Here is a 22,413-nt window from a genome sequence, read left to right on the forward strand (position 1 = left end):
AGATTACAATAGAAAAAGGTGTTTTCGTGGGCTACAGTGAGACTTCCAAGGCATATAGCATGTACATACCAGCACTGAGGAAGATAGTTATCAGGCATGATATTAATTTTGAGGAGGAAAGGGCTCTCAGCAAGTCCTTAGAGCGTGAGCAGGCTACAACAATATAGGTGGAGGAGCTATAGGCTCCTAAGCAGGGGGCTCAGCCAACTCCTCAGGCCACGTCACAACCAGTTGTTGCGCAAGCCTTACAACAGTTACTTGAGGAGAGAACACACAAGCAGGAAGAGAGAGAAGAGCGAGCATGGCCCACTCTATTAATGACACATAGCATAGGTAGAAGTAAGTCAAGGTGGGTTGATTAGTTGATTCAGAAGGCTTATGATAGGGTTGGGGCACCCAGCTCTACATGTAGGCAGAGAAAACAACCATAGAGATACTCAAGTTTTATGGCATTAATGGCTGGCGCCATAGACATATAGGCTTCTAGCTACAAGGAGGCAACCTCTCGGTAGGTTTGGTGTGATGCTATGGTGGAGGAGTACTCTTCCATCATGAAGAATGATGTCTAGGAGATTGTGCCAAGGCTAAAGGGTATATCTTGATTCGATCCAGGTGGGTCTACAAGATAAAGCACAAAGCTAATAGGAGCATGGAGAAGTACAAGGCTATATTCGTAGCTAAAGGGTTTTCTCAGGTGGAGGGAATTGACTACAATGATACTTCTGTACCTGTGGCCTACTATTCATCAATTAGGATCATTATAGCACTTGCAACACGAATGGAGTGGAAGATCCACCATACGGATGTGAAGACTGGCTTTCTCAATGGTGTGGCTAAGTAAGAGATTTGCATAGAACAACCAGAGGAGTTCAAGGCACATAGTAAGGAGACACATGTGTGTAGGTTCAAGAGATCTCTTTATGGGCTCAAGCAAGCCCCATAAGCGTGGTACTCTTTCATTGATAGTTATCTTTGGGGACTGGGATTCACTGAGAGTGAAGCAGACCCTAACCTTTACTACATCATCTTTGGGGGGCAACCTCTCATTCTTGTGTTGCACGTAGATGATCTCATACCGACAGTGGATGAGAAGCTCATCAGTGATTGTAAGAAGGATATTTCAACAGAGTTTGACATGAAGGATATAGGGCTCAAGCACTATTTCCTTAGGTTTAAGGTTTGGCAAGGAGATGGATAGATTTTCTTGGGATAGGGAAAGTGTACTCTGGAGATTCTCAAGAGGTTTAACATGCAGGATTACAGGCCCATGGCCATGCCTCTAGTGACAAAATGGAGGAAGGTAGATGCTAGGAAAGCCGAGAGAGTTGATTCCACTCTCTACAGACAACTTAGAGGGTCATTGATGTATCTTGTGAACACAGGACCAAACCTTTACTACGTAGTGAACCAATTGAGTCAGTTCATGGTTGAACCTACTAGAGTACATTTGGTTGTTGCTAATAATATCCTTAGGCACCTCAGAGGCACAATGGATTATGGATTTATGATAGACAGGTTGATGGAATGAAGCTGGAAGGCTTCATAGATACATATTGGGTAGGGGGTTCCACAAACAGGAAGAGTACTTTAGTGTTGGGTCAACAGTTTTTTCTTGGTTCAGTAAGAAACATAGATCAATGGCACTAAGCTCAATAGAGGTTAAATACATGTGTACAATCCTAGCAGCTTGTGATGCCATTTGGTTGAGGAAGCTGCTTGTTGGGATTTTTAGACAAAGGTTGGAGCCCACAGTCATACACTCTGACAATCAGAGCTGCATTAATCTCTTTGATAGTCCAGTGTTCCATGACTGGTCCAAGCACATCGAGATTAGGTACCATCATATCAGAGACTGTGTTCAGAGGGAAAGATAAGAATTAAGTAAATTCCTATAACAAAACAGACAACAAACATATTGACCAAATTTTTGCCTATAGGGAGCTTTGTCTATTTCAGAGACAAACTATGTGTAGTTCAACACACCTTCCTCTCTAAGAGGGAGTGTTAAATGGAGTAAGAGGAGGAAGGGTTCAACTAAATTTAGCAGGTTCACTAAATTTGGCAGAGGGACCCACAAGTGGGGCCAAGGCACAAATTTCACTTTTTTTTTATATTATTTTTGACTTAGGAAAATTTGACTTTTCCTTTTGTAAAAAATTAGAGTGATCTCAACCATCCTAGGATATTTAATCTCAACCATTCATGGCAGTGGTGGGCTAGGTCAACATATAGGAGAGAAAAAGGGCACAAAACTTGGTCATTATGCACTAGAGACTTGGTGGTAGAGACACAACAATAAGAGAACACTTTAGGCTAGTGTTTCAGTGAATTAAAGTCTTTAGATCAGCACAAATACAAGGTGGAAAGAGAGGCTATTATAGCATCAGATATTTTCTAGACCAACGTAGAATTCAACCAGACCGTATTCAGTATGCAGAGGAGGTTGCATTCAGGGTGTACAAAGTTGTACATGTTCGTACAATGCATAGATTGACTGGGCCGAGAGGCTATGAGAGGGTGTATCAACGTGCTGAAGAATTTGCAAAAACAAGGGAAGTATTCCATTCATTGTAAAAAAAAATTAACAATATTTTTGCTGAAACAACCTAATAGAAGCGACCAGGTTTGTAGGTTTTACCTAGTTCTGTACAATTTTACGGTATGTTTGTCTTCATTTGTTCCTTATTTTCGTTGCATGGAAGTTAGAAAACTTAGTGTATTTGTGGGTTAGAGTTAAATTTTTGTTTCAACTCTTTGCTTAGTAAATTCACATATTAGTTTGTTGAGTTTTAAGAAAACTAACAAGTCTTCTAGGTGTCTTGTTTCTTAACTTGTACTTGGTGGTAACTCAATTTGAGATACAAATTAGTGAAGTACTTGGCATGTTGCAACTAATATAACACTCCATCACTCTTGGTTAGAGGGTATTGATTCTTGAGGATGATCTTGTTCAAATATCTATAGTTGATACACATTTTCCAAGTCACATCCTTCTTCGGTATTATGATGATAGGTGACCCACAAGGTGAAATTCCTCATTGGATTACTCCTAGCTCAAACATTTTTTGCAACTATTTCTCTGAATCCTCTACTTCTAGGTTGGATTGTCTATACAACCCAATATTTGGCAATGGGGATTGAGGTAACAACCATATCTCATGCTCCATTTCCTTCTTAGGCGTTAACCCTTTAGGCTCCTAAAAATTTTCCCTATATGCCTACAACAACTTCTCCAACTAAAATTTCTTCTCTTAGTGCATCCCTTCGGAGATGCCTTTACTTTTATCAATTCATCACTTGGTTGATTCTCTCCTAAGAAAATTAATACAAGCTTTCTACTAAAACTGATCAATTTCTCTACAGTATAACTTCAAAGACATAAGAGTGAATCCACCATAAAATTTAAAAAATAAACTCTAGAAACCAAAATTATGCAAACATTCATCGTGAACAACACCAAGAACATAGAAATAAGTACCATTAAGTTAGGGTAACACCATCAAATACTCCTTATGGAAGGTATCGCTCCACAATTCATGCTTGATACAAACAATACAATTTAACACACATCCAATAAAATGATGCTCATGTGTATTTATACTTTCTCATGAGTATGTGTAAGGGTCTCATGCCCACTACTATTTGTTATTACATTCTTTCCTTTTAATTACATAGTAAGACTATTCCATTATTATGGCCACATTACATTCATTATCTCCTTGGGTACCTGCCTAGGTACCCCATATTATCTTGCCTAGGCACACTACATTCTTGGCTTGATTATCACTTACTAGAGAGAACTTAGATGTACCTTTGTGTGCATTGATGATGAAAGGATTCCCATCCTTGTTCACTAAATATAGATTTTCTCTCCTCATGAAGATTCTATCCCTCATATATATGTAGGGGCTTCCAAACACTACACCACAAACATCAAGTGGTACTACATCTACCTCCACTTCATCAATATAGTTTGCACGTTATAGTAAGTTTGGTCTTGCACTATTTAGTGACCTTTACCTCTACATCCTTAATTACCCATCCCAATGCATATGGTTTAGGATGATCATGAACTTCCAATCCAAGCTTGCTGACTAGATCTTCTACTATGAGGTTGGCCTATTAACCTGAATTGAATAAAGCGCCCACCTTTGCCTCCTTGACCCAAACCTTAATATCGAAGAGTTTAGTCATCTCTTTCTTTTCTAGTGATGAATTATACTCAGGTTCACCTCCTTCTACATTGTATTGTTAATAAATCTTTTCATCTACAATTTAGTTGCTCTCTACCTAGTTTCCTCAATCCATGGCTAGCAAATTCTTCTTCTTGGTATCCTTTTTATGGTTCTTTGGATTCACTTCTAGATATAGCTTCGAACACTTATCTTTGGTGTGACCATTGCTATTAAAATGGTTGTAGTATTTGTTTGTATCCTTGTACTAATCCATAGTGGTTGTTGTCTTCATATCTTTTCCTTTGCACTTCTTTCCCTCCTTGGAAGCATCTTGGTGGTATTTTTGTTTGGAACCAATTGGATATCCGTTTTTTCTACCCATATTCTCCAGGTACTTGGCTTGCACATAAGCCTCATCAAAAGTCCTAGGGTTAAACAAGATCATTTGAATGCATAAATGACTATGTAGACCTCTCAAATACTTAAGGAGTATGATTGGATCATGGGAGATATATCGAACATAATTGCCATTTTTCTAAACTTGGTGGTGTACTCCCTTGTCTTTGCTTGAAGTGATGCCACTGTATCCACTATCCTCTACATACCCAATAAGGTAGAGTTGGAACTTCATGAGGTTTTTAAACACCTCCCACTTAAGCCTAAGTTTCTTTATATGGCTTTCCCCCTAGGTTAGGGCATGGCACTGTAATTTTAGTTGGAGAGATGAAATCTTTTTCTCTTCTCCTATGTTATGGACATTGGAAGAAGTTCTTACTATTGCAACAATTAATTCAACTTAACGACATCAATCTTACCTTGGAAGGGTTTGATGTTCATTTTCACTTCCATTTTAAATAGAGATTATGAAGAAGTGGTGATACTAGAACTTGGTTTTTCTTTCTATATCTCCTTTTCAACTCCTTTTATGGGTTCTCATTATTTCCTAATTTCTTGTTTGGTCGAAATTCTTAGTTAGAGCCACCAACCTCCCCAAAAGGTACAAACTTGTTCTCTAGAGCCACCATGAGGAGCACAATGTCCTGAGATATATCAACAACTTGTTCTTCCAAATTCAAAAATTTCTCCTTTGCCTCATCTTGAGGCTCAACTTTGCCTCATCTTGAGGGTTTTTATGACTAGAATCATCTACCATGGCTAAGGTTCTAAGACTTTCTTCTTAAGACAATTCCTAGATCTCGCAACTTCCCACAAAATGCCAAAGAAAAATAATTTCATATCAATATTATATGTAAACTACCATGGATATTCCATTGTAGTTTGTGACAACAAACCATACGATATTCTAAAATGTTTTATTATGCAGTTTATTACCTTAGATTTTAGATTAATATTACTAGCATGATGCTCTATTTATGGAAATGACTAAAACTGGAATGAAAGAAACAAGAAATGAATGCAAATGAGCACAAGATGTGATCTGGTAAACCCAATATGGGAGAAAATCTAGCTAAGAGGTGAGGCCTACGCTCTACTTTTTTTTTGCAATTATGGAATTCAAGTACAAAGAAAGGGACACTCTAGAGTTTTCACGGAGACTGTGGCTTTAGTGGATGCTACAAAGTTGTCTGTCCCTTTTGTTATGCTTTCAATATCCCACTCCTAGATGCTCCATTCAACTATGGAATAGTAAGAATACCAAAATAATGCAACCCCTTCTAGTATTTGACACAACTTGATAGTACTAGACTCATCCATCATGGATAGACTTCTAAGACTTCCTTCTTAAGCCAATTCTCAGATCTTGCAACTTCCCACAAAACCCTGAAGAAAACTACTTCGTTATTGATATGATCTGTATACTACAATGGATATTCCATTGGAATTTTGACAACAAACCTTAAGATATTCTAAAATCTTTTATTACGTAGTTTATTACCTTAGCTTTCAAATTAATGTTACTAGCATAACATTCTAAATTATGGAAACAACTAAAATTGAAATGAAAGAAACAAGAAAACAAACACACCATGAATCCAAATAAGCACAAGGCACAACATGGTGAAAAGGTGAGGTCTATACTCTACTTTGTTTTTTGAAATTATGGAATTCAGGTACAAAGAGAAGGAAACTCACTATGGAGTTTCCATGGACATTGTGGCTTGAATGGTTGTTATAGAGTCTTCTACCTATTTTTTTATGCTTCAATATCCAACTCCTAGATGCTTTGTTCAACTATGGAACAATAACAATACCAAAAGAATGGAACCACTTCCATCACTTTACATAACTTGATAGTCATCTAGGGTTAGGATTAAGGTTAGGTTTTTGCATGCCTTAACCCTCAATTAATGTTAGTGGTTTGGAACTTTCAGAATATTCTTGAAACTACACATATAACTATCTCCACATGTGTGAGTAATGGGGGTTGACATGACATCCACTCGGCAACATGGTGGTCAATAGGATAGCTTAACTTCTAGGAGGCATAAATTTTCCATACAAACTCCAATTTAGGTGATTTTGCATCGTTGGAAGTATTTTTGTGTGTAGAACAACATTGATGGGGGGAAAGCTGTGCTTGCAGATTATGACCCCAAAAAAGTGCCATTTGATGCCTCAATTCAGCTCTAGAGTTTTACAGACCCCAAATCACCAAAGTGGGACTTACCCCTAAAGTGGACCCTGCAAGCTAATTCCTCCAAAATTTCCACCCAAAAAGTACCAAGATAGATGGAAATTATATAATTATCCATTTGGATTAGATATACAAGTTGAAGCAGCTACAAATAAGGTTTCCACCACCTAGACAAAAAATTTCCGAAAACCTAATATTTGAGGAATGACTTGAATGAAAGGCCACTTTCCATAGTCAAAATCTTTCTCAATGCTAGCTTGATGAAAAGGGCCTTAAACCCAAAGAATTTGGCCCACTCTATATCCTCCTAAACAACTACTATATTATCAAGGATATATTGACCTTGGATTAAACTAGTTTGCTCCAACTTGATGATTTATGGTAAGAGTTAGTGAAACCGCAAGACCTTGGCCAAAATCTTGTAGGATACATTGAGGAGAGTAATAGGATTCCCACTAGTAATCAAATTTACGTCACCCAATTTGGCTATGAACTTAATGAATCCTTTGTTGATAAGAGACATGAGCCATTTATTGTAGATTGCCTCTTGTATATCTTGAGTAGGCTGCAACCAACATAATCCCATGTGGCTTTAAAAGACTGACATAGAAAACTGTGCATTCATGAAATTTATTATCAGCCATTGCCATTAGTTGTTTCAACTTTGACAAAGTCAATTTCTAATTGTAAATTTGTGCTAGGATAGGGGAAACTTTTCAAGGCACAAGGAACACACATTTGCATGCCCACCCTCCATGCATCTTTTGTGCCTTGAGATAGGAATAAAGTGTGACAGTATTCAATTAATTCATCCTAAATGCCCTCTTAGTTGGTTACCTTTCTTGACTCTATATTTAGGGCATCAATCTTTGTTGAAACCTCTTTCATAGAAAGTGTTTTGGAAAACGCCTTCATGGGTTGATGCCCAATTCTAAACTAGTGGAGTTGAAACTTGAAACAAAATTTAGATGCCATGGAACTATTGAATCTTGCCAACCTTCTATAAATGTCTTTATTTGGTAACTTGTGGTTGAAGAGATTTATCATTCGGAGTAATGCTAAGAGCCCTTCTCAAATTTGTCCTTGGTTGCTTTATAGTGGACATTATGCACAATTGCTATTTGATGACCAAACCTTTTGCAAGAATACTATAATATGGTCAATGGAATCATTCCATCATTTTATCTATCCATCCTTATTAGATAGCTTGAGTAGTGTGTTCCAAATCCTTAACACAACTTGGTAGCAAGATGGGTAATGTAGATGGGAGAGACTGAGTAGGTATTTAGATTTAGGAATGCTCATCTTGGCTGTGACATGCTAACTCCCAAACTTGCCTTCAAATGTTATAAAGTACAACCTTAAGGGAACTTCAGAAGATTGTCCATTGTCACCACAACAATACTTCCTCTTGTTTTAGGTCATTTCTTGTGTGATACAAGGGGAGAAACCCTATAAAAGTTTTTTTCATTAGAATAAAATGGATGGTGGAATTTACCAAGACCAATGCCTATCATATTGGGTTATGGAGTCAAAATTAATGAATGAGAGTATTTGAATATGATGAAAAGGCATAGTTAGGCTAATAACAATATACCTTAGATAATCACATGGATCTTCTTCAATATGAAAAATATTAATAGAGGGCCCTTCAGAGACACACCTCACAACAAAAGTGCAAAAAAATCAAGTAATAATGTGCAACCAGATTTTCCCCTTCTAGATTTTCTTTATTTTGAGGATTTTTCTCTTCTTCCTATTGCGACATCTCTCCTTCTCCAACATGACTGACATGAAATGGGAGAATATGTCATCCAATTGATCCATTATCTTCCCAGAGTAGAGATTGCTCCTCCTAACAAACTGAGCTTTAAATTCAGTGCCCTCTTCTTCTCTGGTATGAAAATCAGATACAGATACAATTTTCCTGAGCCTTCTTTCCCTACTGGTTGCTGGATCGGACATGGCATGTTCTCCTTGAGCTCTTTCCATTCCGTTTCTACTCAGACTCATGCAATATTCCATGCATACCTCTCAAGGCAACATGATTTTATGTTCTGTTACCAAATTGATTTGTAATTTTAGGGGAATAGGAGCAACAATGCCTTCTCCCTACAGCTGGCTGACTCAATTCACAACACCACCAAATAAAAGAACATCCTTTGCAATGTTACTTTGCTTGGAATGTAACAAGCATTAAATGGATTAGAGCATAAAAACATAGTTTTGTTACAGATTAGGATAATTGTATGTAGAGTACATCTTCTAGCCTATAGTTCCAGAGTAGCAGGGGGTGAGACTATAGTTTTAAAAACTGAAATAAAAAACCGGTAGAAAAACCCAGTTGGAGTGTTGGTACCTAACTGGTACAAACTGGCCCTAGTCGGCCTAGTTAGATCTCACATTTGTGGGGGAGTCCAGGATCACTGATGGCAGTTTTTGAGGTAGTTTTGGAGGAAACCCGGGGCTGTTCCAAAACAACCCACCTTGGTCATAAAACCAACCCTCCCTCTCCTAAACCCTAAATCTAAACAAAAAACCTAACTCAACACTACCAATGCTAGCAATAAATAGTAATGTTAAATTCTTAAAGTAAAAGTTAAAATTTTAACATTACCATGAATTGAATCAAGATGTTTGAGAGTGGTCTCGACCTCATTGGATTTCATATGGAGAAACTAGAATTTTAGATCTCACTCAAAATCTAGTAAACTTATTAGTTTTCAAAATTTTAGGAATTGGCGGATTCCAGTGTTTCCATTTGATTTTGTCATGTGCGAGGGTATGGGATTGGCATTTGATCAAGAGCATGAAGCCCATTATGTACCTTGATGTTGGTGGTATTGATTGTTGAACTTCATTGATGTTGGTGGTATTGATTGTTAAACTCGTCTACCATGGCCTTAACAAAAATATACCCTTCACTCAAAGCAAAATAATTAGTTAGGCATGCTAATATTTTTCCACCATATTAAAGGTTGAGTAGTTGAGCCCTTCACTGAAACCAAAATCATTGGTTAGGCATGTTGAACTTTTCCAATTTCTACCATATTATAAGGTTGAGCAATCCAAGTCTAAAGACTTTGAGCTAGATGATGTTTATGTAGCTCTTGTTGATGATTCCATTTCTAGTAGTGGTGAATCAATGATGAGTTTGATGAGTGATCATGTTGATCAATGATTTTGTAGTAAGCCAGTGGCCCAATAACTTGTAGCATTGTTTTTGGATTCTATAGGCCACTTAGATCCTCATTGATTATGTATTTTGTTGTTGATGTGTATTGCACTCTGTGCCATTTTGATATATTTCACCCTTACATGGTATATAGATAAGAAAACTTTGCATATTTTTTCTCTAATGGTTTGGAATCATGGTTTGAAATGTTAAAAATACTTTTTTCATTTAAAATTTAATTATTTTATGTATTTCTTTTCATTTCTAGTTCATTGAATCTGGTTTGATCTGGTTCCAGTTTGAATCCGAGTTAGATAGGTGGCCAGTTCGAAACCCGGTTCCACTAGAAATTCTAGGGGCCATGCACTCTTCCAATGATATTATATATTCTATCTTATATACCAATCATTGGTAGAGTGCATGGTGCCTCATCTTTGCCAAGACCTACTACTGTTTCTCTGTGTATAGGGAAAGGTGACAGAGTACCTCCTCCTTTCGGCAGTTTCAGGTTTGTTTTTGCTCATAGCTTTCTTTTGCGAGTGTCCATGTACTTTACATCAACATCTCTCCCACCCAAATTATAAAGCACTTCTCTTTCACTGGTGAAAACACCGCAAGTAAAATAATTGATAATTAAAAAAAATAAAAATAAATTGTTTTTAAGTTTTATTTAACTTTACTAGCCCAGAAATTTCCCCAACCAAATGATGAAGATGTCACCAATCCACTCTAAACTAATGCATACCTCACGAATCTGTTTTATTGTCACATTGATTTAAGGGAAACTGAGGGAGAGCTCAACACTCATCTTCAAATCCGTTGTCTGCAACCAAAACACTGTGTGAAATGCTCTTTAATCTTTTGTTTCAATTTTTCTTGCCTATTCTGTTTCATTTCCTATTCTGTGTTGAGTTGTTCAGGGTCTGTTTTGCAGAGTTGGGTTTTATTTGCAGGTCTCTACATTCTTTAACAAGATTGATAGCAGATTGGAAGCTCAGAGTGTCCAGATCTGTCTCAGCTACCTTTAAACCAGCTAGACAGTGGAAAAGATTGGTGAAGTATGCATTGGCTTAGAGCAGGTTATTGAGAAAAGTCACATGTCATGATATTATTTGGGTTTAACGATTAAGAACTAGGGCAATTTAATCCAGTAGCAATTTTCCTTTTCAGGTCATAAGTATAGATCATTTTAACCATTGATATAATATGAGGCGAGAGATATCAATTTTTTCATTAGGGGAGTTTTGAGGTCTAAAATGGGCCTCCTAAGAAAATTGTACAACCAAAATAAAATTTATAAGAACCAATAGGATTCAAGATGATGATGTCAACCATGGGGGATGATTCACCATTTTTGGAGTAAAAAAGTAAAAAGATTAAAAAATAATAAAATAATAAAACTACATTTTCAACTCATATTTTCAACTTTTCTCCCTAATTTTTTACTCAAATTTCATGCTGGAGTACTCCTTGGATGCAAAATTTAATTTCTCATCTAAGGAGTACCCATGTTGCATACTTTTGATGGACCCTGCTACACGAAAAATGAGAAATGCATGAAAAAATGTGATTGCAATAATGTTTTTCATGTATTTCTCATTTTTCATATAGCATTATCCATTGAAAGTATGCAACATGAGTACTCCTTAAATGACAAATCAAATTATGCATCCAATGAGTGTTTCCACTTGAAATTTGAGTAAACCCATAAGGAGATAAGTTGAAAATATGAGTTGGAAAAATAGTTTTTTATTTTTTCCCTCTAAAATTTGATGATGTAATCTAATCTTATTTTATTATTTTATTATTTTATAATTTCCTTAGGAGGCCCATTTTAGACCTCAAAATTCCCCTAATTTTTAGGATCAAACTTTATTTTAATTTGAAAAAAAAATGGCATTGTTCTCTTTTTATTTTTTTTACTTCTAATTACTTTATCTCCTTTTAAAACTGATATGAAATTATATTATCTAAATATTTTACCTCTTTTTAAAGTTGTTATGAAATTGAAATTGTATGATGGCATATGACAAATTTAATAAACATGCATAGCATATTTATTTTTGTTCTTTTTTATTATAGTCGACATTGTTTTCTTCTTTAGAGAATATTTTATTTTTATTTGAAGAGGGAGACTTTGAGCAAGGACAAACTTTCTTATATATATATATATATATATATATATATATATATATATATATATATATATATATATTGCACATTCAAATGATTTTTTTTATTATTAATATATTTCTAAGTATAGTCAATATCAGTTAACATAGATCTTGAAATAGTTTATTTAAATCCCCCGTTGAAATATTTTTTAAAATTATAAGGTTTAAACATTTTACTTGCATTTTTTTACTTCTAATTAGTTTACTTCTTTTTAAAGTTGATATGAAATTATATTATGGGCATATGGAAAACTTAGTAAACACACAACATATTTATTTTTGTTTTTAATTATGGTTGACATTGTTTTTTTATTTAGAGAATAGTTTATTTTTATTTGAAGAGGGACAAGTGTCAACTCCACGTTGAGCTCAAACAAACTTACACATATCCATCATACTGGGCTATAGAATGAGCCTCTTGGCTCAAAACTCTGGCAACTCAAGAAAGTCAAACTTTGATTGATCCAGAACTTCTATTGATTGTTTTTAGGATCAAAGTTGCTTTAGAATTGACAAACTTTTATGAATAAGATTTAAAAAATAAGATTTCAATATGTATGGAATTTAGATTATGGCAAACTGAAAATTTGATTAAATCTCTTAAAAGATTGTTCCAAAATAAAAAATAAGATATAGATTTATCTTCAAGAACATATGTTCCCTTAAAAATGAAGGATAAGGTAAGTATGAATCAGTAAACTAAAAAGTCAAATCCATGCATGAAAGAGGTCCTTTATCTCATAAACATTGAAATCTTGTAAAGTTATATCTCAATTTAAAAACTAATTAAATTACAATTTTAAATAAAATTATTATTATTTTTAAAAAATAATTAGTTTTATATATAATACTTAGAATTGTTGAGGGTGTAGCTTAATTGGCGATCATTGTGATATGAAGTATTAAAGGGTTTTATTGTACAAGAGTGATGGAGACGCAAAGAGAGCTTGTGCACCACTAAATCACGAAGCTGCAAAGGATCATGGTCTTACAATGTCAGCTTACACATAAATCCCCTCTCGCAAGAAATGATGGAATATGTAAATTCTTCCACATTCTGCCATGCCCAATATCTAAAATAGGGCAAGAAATTGTTCTTGAATGTGTATTCACTGGTGGGATGTTGTAGCGATGAGGTCACACACAGGTACAAGGGAAAGACAGTGATGACCGAAGATGAACACTATGAATCCCTTCACCATTGCAAGGTTAAGCTGATGTTCCAGACTTGTGAGCTGGTCTCTGTTACGGATGTGGCCACTGTCATTGGGGCTAACCCTAGCCACATCATTGTAACTTTCATGTCGGCCTATGGTGTTGTGGTTGTCTCCTCCACTGCAGCCAAGCCTCGATATCACACTGATACCCTCACTCTAGCCTTTGTCGATGGGGCTATTGAGATTTGCATGTTTATGACAAAGGAAATGTTCTTGGAGGGTTTGATTTCAATGTGCTTTTTGACTCTGTTGACGAATCTACACCATTAGTGGGAATTAGTTTCCTTTCTCATGAGGGTGTAAAGAAATCCGTCCAACTTTAAGATCTGGCCAATCAGAGGAGTTCTTATTGTTTTCATAATCTTTCCTGTGGCTCAAATGAGGGTTTATACCAGATCTAGTGGATTTTCCGATCTTTATATGACCATTCATAGGGGGTTCCTTCTACATGTTCGTCAAAGACTCAAATCTCGTCTCTTCACTCGCTGCCAAAATCTTGGATCAACTACGAATCTCCTTTGGCAATTTTCGGCTTGTATATGGAAGAAGACGACTTTAGGACCTACAACCCATCAAGAAATATAACATAGTCAAGGCCCAAGGATGCCTCTATTTCTCTAATCACTAGATTGATAGGTGGAGCCAAAGGATGGGTGCCTTCCTCCTCCCAACCCAAGACTTTTAAGGACGTCCTAAATCCTAGTCACTCATCTTCAAACCCTAAAGATCGATCAAGGAAAGCATTCATTGTGGAACATGCAATGGATACCCCATCTCTTGAAGTGAAAAATGTCTTAAACAACTTTGACGAGGAGTGATTATTTGTCATTTTAATGGATTTTGGTCCTTGGCATCTGCTCTTTAGGAATGGGTACAGTAGAATTGGTCAAATAACATAGAGTTTTTATTATGCTCAAAAGGATTATTTGTAGTGTTCTAAAAATTTTAGAGGATCGATATAAGTTTTTGACCAAGGATCTTGGTTTTAGGGCCATTCCAGCCTTCTCAATGCAACCATGGTTTCTTGACTTTAGTCCTTTTCCATGACGTCTTTGGCAACTCCAATATGGGTAAGGATTTCTAACTTTCCCATCCATTTGACACATTCGGATATCTTAAAAGACTGGTAAATTTAATAGTTGCTTCATCAATATAGACACTAAAAGGATTTCAAAAGGAATTCTCACATTTGTTCACATATGTGTTGAAGTGGACCTAAGTAAAGAGTTCCTGACTAAAATCCTACTCAAGTGGAGGGGTAAGGTTTTTATGCAATTGTTGGATTATAAAAATACTACTTTCCACTGCAAGACTTGTCAACAACCCAAACATCTTCAAAATGTATGCCCCCTTTTGCATGTTCTCCCCAGGATTTGAAGAAAATGAGTCATGGATGGCAAGATCCAAAGAGAGAAAAAGGGTCCAAGAATACTTTAAGTCAAAAGTAGGACAAACCTCAACAATAGGAGGCATCTATTGCCAAATCAAATCCTCCAAACTCAGCTCAGCCACAGGAGGCACCATCTCATCCCTCGGCGGAGGAGACCCATACTTTAAATGAAAATGAAAGAGACTTAACCATAATTGGGGCTTTTGCAATGAGTGGGAAAAAATGTACCCATGAGTCAGATCAATTAGATAGTGACAAGGAAACAAAAAATATGGTAAAACCTTCAGTAGTGGAATTATCTCAAAGAAATTATGTTAATGTACAGTTTTCCCTGATAATTTTGTGGAATGGATTGATGTCTACAAAATAAAAGTAAAAAGTAAAAATCCATGATCAATTTTGGGATCTAATACAAAGAATGTAGTAAAGGTAGTTTGTTATACTGTTTTTATCGGTGATGGATGATATGTTGTACTTTGATATTTTGAGGCAATTTAAACTAGAAATTGCACCAGATGTTGCAAAGGAAATGTCGTAAGGTAGTAGCATAGGAACCAATATCATAGAAGAAAGAAGATGTGACTAGAGTACTCCATAGGGAGATGGGAGATAGGGGCACCCTACCTACCTATGTAAATGTCTAAACTAAATGTGGTGTCATCATCTGTAATGGTGGCCGATTATGCGAGTCGAGGATTTTACGAGGGGGCACTGACTTTTAATTGTGATATGCAAAAAAAAAGGTACCCAACCTAACCATTTCACATTCCCCAGTGTTCTCTCTACATGTGTTAATTTGGTAGATCTGTAACATGGCAAAGGATTCCACCATGACATAATTTCCCATGGGCTGCAGTGTAATTCCATTGTGGGGAGTTCTCTTATAAATATGCATGCTAAATGTGGTTGCATAAAGAATACACAACAGGTGTTTGATAGAATCTGTGAACGAAATGTAGTATCTTGGAATGTTATGATACCAAGGTATGTAGAGGATGGGAACATAGTTGAGGCCATGAAATTTTTTCTTCAAATTCATGAATGGGACATGGTTTCATGTACTGTAATACATGCTAGATATGCACATAAGGGGTATCTTGATAAGGCTATGGAACTATTTCTGCAGATGCTGATGCACATAAAATGTTTAGTAAAATGTCTTAACGGGATGTTGTCTCTTGGACTTCTATTATAGTAGGATACGATATTCTCATATTTGGAAAGGAAGCCCTTCAACTATTTGAACATATGTAACACTCTGGCATAAAACCAAACAGTGTCACCTTTGGTGGTGTTCTATTTGTATGTGTCCATGCAGATTTAGTAGACCATGGTTGGAAATACTTCTATTCCATGAATAAAGATTACAATATCATCCCTACAATACAACATTATTGTTGTATGTTTGATCTTCTAGGCCGCACTTGACACCTTTATGGGGCACAAAATTTTATCAGCAACATACCTTTAGAATCTGATGCAGTTGTATGGAGGTCTTTTCTTAGTGCATGAAAAATCCATAACAATATAGCACTTGCTAGACATGCAACAAACTGTCTTTTTGAGTCAAACCCCCAAAATTTTGTACATTATATGTTTTTCTCAAACATATATGCAAAGACTATAAGGTGGGATGAAGTAGAAAAAGTAAGAAATTTTATGAAAGACCAAAAGGTTGAAACAATACCAAGGCATAGCTAGATTGAGATTAATAACAAGGTATATTCATTCCAAGTAGGAGAATGAATACACTCACCAACACCAGAGTTTTTTGTGCAATTGGAATAATTGGATGAAGATATGGAGATAGGGTATGTGCATAACCAAACATTTCATTGCATGATGTAGAAAAGGAGCAGAAGAAGCATGCTTTGTCTCATCATAGTGCAAAGATAACTATTGCATTTCGACTTATTAATACGTCTCATGTCTAGCTATTCAAGAACCTTCAGATTTGTGCTAACTGTCCTTCATATTTTCAAGGATGGGCTCTATGCTTGTGGATATTATTCATGATGTTAAGGAGATAATGATTCAACATCAACTTGTGTGGCAACAATTAGGTCTATTAGTAGATTTGCAGAGGTAAGATGTCCTATTTACGATTAATTATGTTGTTAAGAGCATTGCTTGAGACTGTCTCCCTTTATGTTGTAGTGTTGAAGCTTGGAATTTTATGAATGTGAGGTTCAATGAAGCGAGGTATTCCACCCATGCACAAATGGTTTCTATTCCTATTGTACTTGTCTACATCTAACACAATCACCCCTAGGATGTGTTTAATAGTGGGTTTATTTGGTCACTTGGGAGAAAGTTCAAGTGCATGGAGGGAGTCGTTGTGCATGATACATGAGGAGTTCATGCACGAAAAATGAATAATTTATGATTGATTGCTTTATGAAGAGAATTGTTTGGGAATGTCTCCTTTAGGTTCCAGATATTGAAGCTTGAATTTTTTGTGATGATTTTCAATGAAGTGAAGGATTTCACTGATGCACAAATGGTTGTTATTCCCACTTTACTTGTCTACACCTAATTCAATCATCCCCAACGTTTGTATCTAATTGCGGTTTTATTTTCTTGTGAATGAGAAAGTTCAAGCACATTGGAGGGAGTGGTGGTGCTTGAGGACATTATAAAAGGGGATGATATGCAAGGATCTCATTCCTACTGAATGAAGAGCCTATGATTGACCTTTTCACTAACACTCTTTGGAGTTATTTCCTTTAGATTGTACTATGTAGATGTTGGAACCTGATATTTTTTTGAATGTCTAGGTCAATGAAGCCAGGGATTCCACCCATGTATAGATGGTTATTATTCCTACTCTATTTTTCTACACCTAACTCAATCACCCCCAACATTTGAATCTGATGGTGGGTTTATTTGCTTGTGAGGGAGAAAGTTCAAGCACAACGGGGGTAGTGGTTGTGCAGCATGCTTATAGCCTAGAATACATTATAAAAGGGGATGATACACAAGGTGCTCATGCCTGCAGAATGAAAAGTAAATAGATCTTGTGCACTACCCTTGAGAAGGATGTGATGGGATTTGACTCTGCCTATTGGCTTGGATTCCTGATGATGGGAGCTACAAATATTAAATTTAAGGCGCGTGTGAGTGATGGTAGGGGACATATTTTTGTATTTTCTAGGGAAATGATAGCTTTTGGTGAACAAAATTGTTGGCTCAAAATTGTAACAATTACGACACATGATGGTTTATAAAACAGACTAATGCTTTATTGTTAATGTGATGCTAGGACTTTCAAATAGTCAAATGTTTAGTGGCAACGATATAGTTACAGGAATTTGTCAATATTTTTTAATTTCTTTTGATTTATGGTTCTGATTGCCTAATTAAATATGTGTTATATATTTCCAAAACCTAGTTGTTATAAATTTCAAAACTCTTATCATTGTTTTGAGTAGGTGGTTAGTTTGATGTTCCTACTTGAGCAGTTAGTCCAAGGAAATGATTCCAAATGATATTCTTAATTGAGTAGTTAGTTGGCACCACTATTAACATACACGTTAAATCATTGTGAGATCCAAACTCGTTTAAGGGCTTAATAAGGACTACAACAACGAGACGCCATTAAATTGCATTCATAGTCAACTTTTTCCTCATTCATTATCTATTATCCCCCCCATGTTAAATTTTTTGATTGAAAACCCCTTAGTGGGGATAAAGTGGCAACATAACTCAATTCAGAAAGGGAAATAGTCCTTATGACAAATTTTGAGGAAGTTCTTGTTAAAATTCCATTATATGGTAAACAAACCTGCAAACTACAAACCCTACACCCTAGAAATTCCATGAACTCTCAAAACTATTTTTTGTATGCTAGATCAATGAACACATAGCTAATTGAATATATGAATTGAAAAGAAAAAATGTACAACAATCAAAACTCCATATACTAACTCATAACAAGAGATCACATTTTTGTCTCTCTTACTAAGACTCTAAGACTTGTGTAGAGAGAAAACATGGAAGCTTCAGGAAAATAGGCTCAGAGCAACAAATAGAACTATGATTCATGACGAGAGAATCAGATTGCGAGATTGACCAGATATTGGAGCTTCGTCGGTATCTTGCTGGTTAAACAGTTGCCGACAAATCAAGGGAGTGTAAATTGGTGGAGTTGGAAATGAAAGGAAAGATTGTTCAGTCGAGGCCAAATCCCATGGCAATGAGCTTGAAAACCCTCTCATTATTGCAGGTCACACCTTTGAGCTCTGACATGGTGACATTGCTAGGGTTTTTATCTTGTCTCCGATCCTTAGTCATGCCTTCGAGCTCTAAGATGGTGATGTTGTAAGGGTTTTGATATTGTCTCTGATCCATTGCGTGGGCTTACGTTCATAAATCTAGCACCCCTGTAGGGTTAACGGGCATTATCAACATTCAACGAATAAATCTCGATAGAGAAATGGAAGTCTGGAGACATTGGCTATTATACATCTTTCTAAGCTTGGTTGCCTCCGTCAATGCATCAAAGTCGTTGATCCTCCAAAAGGAGTCTTTTTCCCATTCTTTCCTCCAAAACTAGGGTTCATCATCTCTGCTAATCAACCCCCTTCATTGTCTCCTCACATTTTGGAATATGAGCTGTCAAATGCAAATGTGAAGTTCAAGCTCACCATCATCGAGGGTTATATGGAATGTCTTGTAACTGTATCAATTTGAAACAGTTGAAACTGTACCAATCCGACAACACAATATTCTTCAATCGTCTATTATTCAATTTGACAGTGCAGACCGGTGTAGAGTGACAACTGGGGGAGTTCTTCTCAAAGGTGAACGACTTATGATGTAATTAAATAACATCTATTTAACTACATCATTTATATTAACGACTTTTAGTATCATTATTTATTAATCTTATAAAATGTTTTTTCTTAAACAATTTTAAGTTCATTTTGATGGTTTTTAATAGTAGTAACATTAATTTATTTTAAAAGTAGTTATGTCCTTTTTTTCTTTTTAATTAAATTGATCAATGAAAAAAATGTAATTAGAAGGATTAAATTAGTTATGATTTTTTGCCTATATGGTATTGATAAGCCATGATATGCTAACAAAGCCTATTTAGAGATATTTTTAGTATTAGTTACACATGAAATGTTGATATTTATCTCAAAATATTTATTGAGCTATGATTATTTAGACATATGGTATTGATAAACCATGATATTGACCCATAATATTGTAAAAAATCTTATTTAAATCTTAAAAATCTTCATAATAAAATATAAATAAATATTCATATTTAAGAATCAAATATATGCTTTTATAATTACTAATAATAAAAATTATAATTTAATTAATTATTATTATTATTATTATTTAATCTCAACAATATAAAATATACCATAAAATAATAATTTTAATAATTGATACATATAAATAGTTACCACTATTTTATTTATATAACTATATTCATCTATATTTTTTTAACAAAATATAAAACAATTATTCTTGAACAAAATAGAAAACCTCTTCTCACTCGCAAAAATGCTCATTCTCAATATAGTTTGGGTCAAAATTCCGTGACCATTATAAAAGTCTATGCCTTTTATATCACGGTTGGCCAGAGCCAACCGTTCTCTAGAGAAAGAATATAGGCCTATTATATCAAATTTTGTGCCAAAAGATATGCGTCAAGGACACCGCCAGATGTATTTTCCATTGGATGTCATTCTTTAACATCAATATCAACCTCAACATTTTTTAAAGGAAAACGCTTACTATATAATTAATTAAAAAAAAATAATATTATTGTATTAAAAAGATTAATATCACAATGAATTATATTTGTTGGTTTGAAAAGCATGGGTCAAAAAATTCTTTTATGACAATATATCATCATAACATCTAGTTCAATTGGGCCTGGAGTATGCTCTAAAATTACTTTTGCTTGGCTAAGAGATCGTCTTCCTCGGACACAAGGAAATCGGTTAATGGCCCAAGACCCAACCCATTACCAACAAGGTATTCCAAGTGGCCTGGTTTTCCTTGAATAATGGTGATGAGTCAACCTGCATTGGCTGACACAAGGAAACAAATTAATGAGGCAAGACCCAAAGGGGACACAAGGAAACAGGTTAACCATCCAAGACCCAAGGCACCACCAACAGTGGCTTGGTTTTCCTTGAATAATGGTGATGAGTCAATTTGCATTGGCTGATAGAAGTTAGAGTCCTCACTGTTGATTTGACAACTAAATTATGATAGGTTTTCCCACCTTGTAAAAAAATAATCTTAATAAATTTAACAAATTTAGTGTGACGAACAGCCTTACCCGCAGAAAAAACCATCAGCTATAACGTGATTCCGAATGTATGGATTCTTTCACCTCTCCTATCATTCATGGCCTGATCTGGCAACTATGAATTGGTTGGATCCCTGAAATGTGCTGGTACTGCATTTCTGTTATAGGTTTAGGAGGGATTGTTTAGGTTATCCAAATCAATATCCTTGTATTTTGGTCCATTAATAATTTTGATTTTGAAGACTCACCTGAGGCTTCCAATTTCTCTGTGCATGAAAATTTTTCGTACTACTGCGGAGAGCACAGATAGTGTTAGTGGGACACAGGTTGGGAGGCGTTAGCGTAGCCCGTGGATCTGAAAAATTCCCGCATCTCATTGAGGTAGGAGTGTATGTCTGCGCTCTTATGTTTCGGCGTGGAGAATCCATGCAGCGGGAAAAGGATATGGTAAGGATTTTACCTCTTTTAAAGACATAATTATAATCAAATAAAAATATAGATATAGTTGAGAGTAAGATGGATCGCCTCTGCAGATGAAGCTGGACAGATACATTGGCAATGGCAGGGAAGAACCTCCGACATCTGGAAAGCTGCCTAAAAAGATTCTGAAGGATTTCTTCTATGGTACAACCTCCACATTGGTAAGTGCATTCACTATCATATATACTATTTTTTGATTAATCTCTTGAGAGAAGTGGCACTAAATATAATTTGATGTTGACAGGATGCCACACTGGCTTCTCTGTTAATCCGACCAAGTCCAACCAGGGCACTGGACAAACCTGAGCCTGGAGACCACAGATGAGCGATATGGGGTTGTTCCAACAGTTTATGTCAAAGCTATTAACGATAACGCGCTCTCTCTTGCCAAACAAGAAGAGTTCATCGCCAATTCGCCACCAGAGAAGGTTTACAGTGTGGACACAGACCACAGTCCATTCTTCTCTGCACCGGAGAAGCTGCATAGCCTGCTCTTGGTGATCACTTTTACATCGAAGCAAAAAGCCTTTACATGAAATTTAATATGTATTCAAATAAGATTTAAATATATATATAAATTAGATAAAGATGTCATTCTCACTTTCTGTTGGGGAAATTCTAGCGCAACAGATGTCGTTATTGTTTCTCCTCTATGAAAATCATGAGATTTTATTAGAAGCTAATCCAATTTTGACATATAGTAAACCTCCAATGACTACATCAAAATACGTTGTGAATGAGCATACGATGAAAAATTTGCTTATAGCTAACTATTTCAGGGATGAAATTAGAAAAACAACTAATGGATAGTTTTTAGGAAATAATTTTTTCATGGTGCAATTTTTTGTTGAATAATTACACATTCCTAAAAGAAGCCATGAGAATATCCATTATCTTCCAAAATTGGACCTAGAAGAAACTGAAGGGGT

At 35.7% G+C, this 22,413-nt stretch overlaps 1 pseudogene across 1 annotated transcript in view; it reads left to right on the plus strand.

The window, feature by feature from the left end:
• LOC149263686 (putative methylesterase 11, chloroplastic) overlaps nt 1–22,035 on the plus strand; it is an 81,214-nt pseudogene extending 59,179 nt beyond the window's left edge. Inside the window, exons 2-4 of the transcript XR_016249711.1 lie at nt 21,311–21,451; nt 21,538–21,645; nt 21,729–22,035. The product of XR_016249711.1 is annotated as a putative methylesterase 11, chloroplastic (transcript). The remainder of the gene's footprint in view (nt 1–21,310; nt 21,452–21,537; nt 21,646–21,728) is intronic.
• Nucleotides 22,036–22,413: the final 378 nt, after the last annotated feature.

Source organism: Pinus tabuliformis, chromosome 6 (assembly GCF_031772625.1).
Source record: "Pinus tabuliformis cultivar Carrire ecotype Pingquan chromosome 6, CPIR1, whole genome shotgun sequence".
Taxonomy (NCBI): Eukaryota; Viridiplantae; Streptophyta; class Pinopsida; order Pinales; family Pinaceae; genus Pinus; species Pinus tabuliformis.